Raw genomic sequence first — 6,684 nt, 5'->3', positions numbered from 1 at the left:
AAAGCTCTCACTGAGTCTCTGCTCTTGTGAAAAGCCTCTTCAGACTCTCAGACTCCACCTGCTCGTCTCAAAGGTCTCCTCTGGTGAAGAACTCGCTCCCACTCCACAGTCCCGGGAACAGTACATGCCTCTGAACACACACATAAAGACAGCTCATTGTGGCCGCGGCGAGTAAAAGTGTACGAACCCGTCCGGCTTGGCCTCTATTGTTCCTGTAACACACCAACCTGACACCCCATTGTGTGGGACGATGAAAGGACATTTAATGTAAGGCTTTTACCTTCAGTGTCAAACTACGTGATTTGTGAGAAACAAGTGCAAGAAAGGAAAATTAATCAAAGTTCAATCAAATGCAATTAGCTGAACTTATTTTTTTTTACCAATTTAAGTGCCTCTTTATATGTAATTTCATAATCTGACATTATAAGAAGTGCAATTAAATGCAAGAAACTCAAACTCAACTATAAGACAATAGAATGCATCTAAACTCAAACGAGTGTGTGTTACTAATTTTTAAGTGTCAAAATGCGTGTGTAAAATGTGTGTACACATATGTACACTACTGGTCAAAAGATTGTAATAATTAGGATTTTTAAAGTCTCTTCTGCGCACCAAAGCTGCTTTTATTTGATCAATAATACAGTAAAACAGTAAATATTATTAGAATTTCAAACAGCTGTTTTCTGTGTGAATATCTGTTAAACTGTAATTGATTTCTGTGATCAAAGCTGAATTTTCAGCATCATTACTCCAGTCTTCAGTGTCACATGATCTTTCAGAAATCATTCTAATATGCTTCTTTCAAAAGCATTAACAAACCTTATTGATTCCAAACTTTTGAGCGCTAGTTTATATATATAAAGAGTGAGTGATGGAGATGTAGGATATTTCCCATCAGATGGAGTGATTCTGTGGCTCTTTTCTCCTCATTCAAGTGCTGCAGGTGAATAGAAATCATTTCCCCTTCATTGCCCTCAAAAGCCACGACCCTCCGATCCCAGAGCTACCAACAAAACCTCATTCTAAGTGTGAGAAAATCAAATCACGGATGAGCGGGTCAGAGCCCCAAAACCCCAGCACAATCAACAGGTCAACACATTTCAGCTTCACTCTATCAGAGACACATGAAAAAAATAAATCACAAGAAAAGAGGCCTGTTGTTATTTTGTCATTATGATCTGTAACTGATGCATTTTATTTTTCAGTGGAATGGTAACATGTGAATCTGCAGCTCTGAAATGTTTGATAGAGTCTCCTGTATGATCATCATTTCTGAGCCGCTCTAATGCATGTGGTCTTCACACCTGCTCCTTCACCACTTGGCTGTATCTGACTGCTGTGGAAGCTTGTGTCCGCCGCCCAATAAAAACATAAAAAGGGAATCGTGATATTTTATCTCACAATTCTGAATTCTGAAATCGGCGTTTATGTCTCAATTAATTACTTGCTAATTTCTAAGACAAAAGTCAGAATTGCAACTTTATAACTTGCAATTGCGAGTATACATTGTGCAATTCTGACTTTTTTTCTCAGAAATCTAAGTTTACATCTTGCAAAACATAACTCGCAACTTGTAATTGTGAGATATAAACTTGCTAATTCGAGAAAAAAGTCAGATTTGTGATGTTACAACTTGCAATTGCGAGTTTATATCTTGCAATTCTGAGAAAAATTGTCTGAATTGTTACTTTATAACTTGCAAATGCGAGTTTACATTGTGCTGATCGTACGGGTGCTGGATGACAATTTTCCCAGCTTTACTAGCTGCTGCCTGTCTGTCAGGAAGCTGGTGATCCACTAACAGATGGAGGAGGGCATGGAGAGCTGAGTTAGCTTGGGCAGGAGGAGGTTTGGGATGATAGTGTTAAAAACTGAGCTAAAGTCCACAAACAGGATCCTCACATAAGTCCCTGGTCTGTCTAGATGTTGCAGGATGTAGTGCAGTCCCATGTTGACTGCATCATCCACAGACCTGTTTGCTCTGTAAGCAAACTGCAGGGGGTTCAGTAAGGGTCCAGTGATGTCCTTCAGATAAGCCAAAACCAGTCTTTCAAATGATTTCATGGCCACAGACGTTAGAGCCACAGGTCTGTAGTCATTAAGTCCAGTAATTTTGGGTTTCTTTGGGACAGGGATGATGGTGGAGCGTTTGAAGCATGAGGGGACTTCGCACAGCTCCAGTGATCTGTTGAAGATCTGTGTGAAGATGGGGGCCAGCTGGTCAGCACAGGATTTCAGACAGGCTGGTGTCACACTGTGTCACAAGACTCTGTCCCCATTCCTGCAAGCATCTTCTTTGGCCTGACGGAGCTGTCTGAGTTTTGCAGTGAACCATGGTTTGTCGTTGTTGTAAGTTAGATGAGTCCTGGTAGGAATGCACATGTCTTCACAGAAACTGATATAAGATGTTACAGTCTCTGTGAACTCGTCCAGATCGGATTCAAAAACACTCCAATCAGTGAGGTCGAAACTGGCTTGTAAATCCTGCTCTGCTTCATTAGTCCATCTTTTTACAGTCCTTAATACAGGTTTAGCTGATTTCAGTTTCTGCCTGGAGGTTGGTATAAGATGAACCAGGCAGTGATCAGAGAGCTCCAAAGCTGCCCATGGGACAGAGTGATATGCATCCTTTATTGTGGTGTAACAATGGTCCAATATATTGCTGTCTCTGGAGGGACATGTAACGTGCTGTCTGTATTTTGGCAGTTCACGGGAAAGATTTGCTTTATTAAAGTCCACAAGAATTATTAAAACAGAGTCTGGGTGTTGTTGCTCTGTCTCTGTGATCTGATCAACGAGTTTCTGTAAAGCTGAGCTCATGTGCGCTTGCGAAGGAATGTAAACGCTCACAAGAATGAACGAGTGAAACTCCCGCAGCGAGTAGAATGGTTTACAGTTAATGAAGAGCGCATCTAGATCGGGACAGCACATCTTCTTTAACGCTGTTACATCTGTACCCCACCTTTCATTGATGTAAAAGGGTAGAGAGCGGAGATTCGCCAGATGGATGCTAGGCAACGGCGTTCGAAATCCGCGCTGTCTGAGCTTCACGAGCGCGCCGGCTCTCTTCCCCCGTCTGCGCATCCTGAAGTGTTTGATCAGCGCCGCTGCTCCGCCAACTACAACGTTCAACAAAACGTCAGAATAATCTAAATCCAATAGAAGATTTTGCGGTGTGTTCTGCCGAATGTTTAGCAGTTCATCCCTGGTAAAACTGATCGTATTTGAGAAACAAATAACAGGAAAAACTAACAAAAACAGTACAAACACTGAAGAGCCAAGCACTTTGGCAGCCGTCTGCGGCGCCATCTTGTTATCTGGTGGTCTAATCACTAATCACTTCATTTGCACACAAACTCAAGTGTCTGACAGCAGCTCGACGCTTGAGCAGCGCTCATCTGTACTGAGGCACAGCTCTGTGATTTACAGCGGTCAACAGAAGCACAGCTATTCAGATCAGTCAGTCAGGTCACCCAGAATGCACTGTTGCGGATCACCATCACAATGTGTTTGAGCTGAACGCACACATTCAGAGAGACACACGATCAGCTACATCACATCAGTCCACTGAGATCAGAGAAACCACAGATTCACCCTCACCAAAAAAATAAGCACGAAGTACAGAAAGAATATACTTAAGTGTGTACTGACAATTAACTGCATGTTATTTGCAATTAAATGAAACTGAAAATGTTTAAAAAGCTGAACTTTAGCTGAACTTTAGAGTGCTTTGACTCCAAGTAGGAGTTTCATAATTACTTTAATTTTATAATTACATAATGATGACGTTGCAATTTAGTGCATTTAAAATATCTTAACTAATATCGAATAACACACTGCAGTCAAAAATTATAATCAAGTACTTTACATGTGCTTTAGTATGTTAGTCAACACATCAAAATATCTGTACTTCTTTAAAGCACGACAAAGTATTAATAAAACATGATTTAAAATGTGCATTAAATTACAACTTTCAATATGACATTATTACAATGTGCACTTTTTAAAAGTCTACTTAAGTGTTTTAAGAAACTTAAGAACCTTTTTTTATAATATTATATTATCTGTAAGTACAGTTTATTAAAAATAAACTTTTAAGATCTGAAGTACACTACAAGTGCACAATTCATCACACTAGTTTTTCACATGGGTTTCTTGTTAATTAGCATGTGTAGTTTGCTTAAATCTGCCGACAGTTCGTATTTCTAATAATCAGCAGTGCACAGAAAACAGATAAAAACTCATATGATCTCAAGCACTACACTATGTACTGCATACTGCTGGTTAGTGTTGAACAGTAGCACATGAAGCAGTCTGCAGCAGTGAAGCTCTCATACAGATTAATGAAGTAGGCATACTGTACTCGCAGTATGAGCAGATACGGAGGTGTTCATTCAGACGCAGGGAGCATCTGTGACCGCTGATGTCAGACCTGCTGCTAAATCTGATTGGCCGCTCACCTGTAGAGAGCCTCCCACCTCCTCACCATATGACACGGATCCACTCGTACCGTCTGCTCGCGTTCACTACAGATCATCTTTACAATCATCAGCGAGCGAGACTGAACTACACCTCACAGCTCCTGTAAGGAATCGCAGGATCCACCCCTCCAGAACAACGACACAGCCAATCAGAAGCCAGATGACATATGAATGACTTCATTTATATGCTAATGACTCATGGTTATTCATGACATTTGTCATAACACACACTCCTCTCTGTTCGCTGACAAGAAAACACACACACACACACACACACTGATTTTCTGACTCTCAATTAAAAAGTCACAGTGCCAACTAACTGTTGTTGATTAAATGTTGACTGAACAGTTTAACAGTGGTAAATCTTGCTGTTTGTGAGGCAAAAGGCTCGTATGACAAAACTACATTACCCATGATTCTCTGCGTCAGCATGGCAGTGATACACATTTAAAGCATCTAGACTCATTCTGATCCATTAGCACTAAAACGACTTCCTGTGCATTTTAAAAACAAAACGACTTGAAGGATCTTATTGTGATCATGTTTCTGATCTCATAAGTAGCAAGCACTGGAATGTATTGATCTGAAGAGCTTCACAGTCACTGACTGATCAGGAAACATCAGACACAAACAGCGTCAGATAACCACAAGTCTGCAATGCTACAGAGATACGACAGAGAAACCTCACATGAACTCAGATGATCACAGTAATAAAGCAGCAGATGCTCACCAGAGAAGATCTGCTTCTGTTCCGTCAGCGTCCAGATGTGCAGAGCGTCAAACCACTGACAGACGAGCAGAAACACAGGTCAGATCAGAAAAACACGTGTCAGATCCTCTGGAGCAGATACAGCTGGAATCAGAGACGATGAGATGATGCAGGAGTCAGTCTACAGTGCTGCGGAGACTTACTTTTAAAAGTCATGCATTACAATATTGCGTTACTCCCTAAAAAGCAACTTCTTCTTTCTTCTTTTCTCATGTGGGCTCATTTTTCTCTCTTCAGCAATAAGAAAACGAAACACAAATGTTATGTTTATCTGCAGTCATTTTTGCTCATTAATATCGTAGTATGGTTGAATTGGATCATCTAAGGTCAGCAGCAAAGAAATTGATTAATAAAATGCAATTAAATACATAACGGGTATTTGTGTTAACATATTTAATTATTGCAGGTTTGCGTCATATTCTGAGTTCCCATTTGACTGTTTTTACTGATTTTGAAGAATACTGAATCTGTTTTTGTGCAGTGAGATGAGTGAATGCATGTTCATTTAGTCTATAGATCTACAGGATTCATCATGTTCACACAGCGTCTCTGCACTCACTCCTGATTCTCTCAACATGAGGACAGGAGAGCTGCCAGTCAGTACATGAGAAACAAAGTCTGAAAAAGATATTTCCTTGTAAATTAAAAAGTCATGCATTACTAGTTACTTGAAAAAAGTAATCTGATTACGTAACTCGTGTTACCCGTAATGCGTTACCTCAACACTGTCTATGAGCTAGCTCTAATGAAGGCACACATACGGTACATACAGGTACAGCTTTTCTATAAAGCTCTTTCAGAATTACACAAACACTAGAGATAAAGCAGCAGGTTTTCCTTTAGTCCTGCCTGAGAATAAAGAGACGTTTAATAGTTCCCACACAACAAAACAATCATTTGCACCGATCATGCTGTTCATAAGTTTCCATATGCTCAGTTCTTAATGGCATGCATTTCCGTTTTGAGCAGCTTTTGTAATAGTTGTGCATGAGTGAACAGACGGATCTCAACATCACACCCTCACTGTTGTGCAGAAGATGCCGGAAAAACAAACAATGTGCGATTTTCCTGAAGCTTCACTACTCACAGGACAAACAGACTCATGAACAACCAGGACGATACACACATCCCATCAGAAGAACCAGAGGACGGAAACTTCTCAGCAGGATCAGTTCAGTTAACGCATGTAAAAACACAAGAGATAAACAACTCAGAGCAATATTTACGATTTCTCTCTTTTTGAAATGATAAACATCTTGCAAACTTCTGCACTCAACTGTAGGAGGACAACTCCAGTTCAAAACATCACTAAAGCATGAAATCATCCAGAGTTCAGTGCAAGTCATAAACCCAACATCTCTAACAGACTCACATTCATGTATTTAGCAGGTGCTTTCATCCAAAGGTAACAAGAGTGACGAAGACAGACTTTGA

The 6,684-nt window shown here is 40.3% G+C and overlaps 1 protein-coding gene across 6 annotated transcripts in view; it reads right to left on the bottom strand.

The window, feature by feature from the left end:
• LOC107710966 (neuronal cell adhesion molecule-like) overlaps positions 1 to 6,684 on the bottom strand; it is a 94,525-nt gene that overhangs the window by 39,181 nt on the left and 48,660 nt on the right. The window contains exons 1-2 of one of the 6 annotated variants that reach the window (XM_016515864.1): positions 6,623 to 6,684; positions 5,212 to 5,266 (exon numbers count right to left, since the gene is read on the bottom strand). The exons of 4 other annotated variants lie outside the window; for them this stretch is intronic. The gene's annotated coding sequence lies outside the window, so the exon portion shown is untranslated. The remainder of the gene's footprint in view (positions 1 to 5,211; positions 5,267 to 6,622) is intronic. One more of the 6 variants, XM_016515865.1, reaches the window with a different exon arrangement.

The sequence above is a fragment of the Sinocyclocheilus rhinocerous genome, unplaced genomic scaffold (assembly GCF_001515625.1).
Source record: "Sinocyclocheilus rhinocerous isolate Xijiao unplaced genomic scaffold, SAMN03320098_v1.1 scaffold3890, whole genome shotgun sequence".
NCBI lineage: Eukaryota > Metazoa > Chordata > Actinopteri > Cypriniformes > Cyprinidae > Sinocyclocheilus > Sinocyclocheilus rhinocerous.
This window is presented reverse-complemented; position numbering and strand designations above follow the sequence as displayed.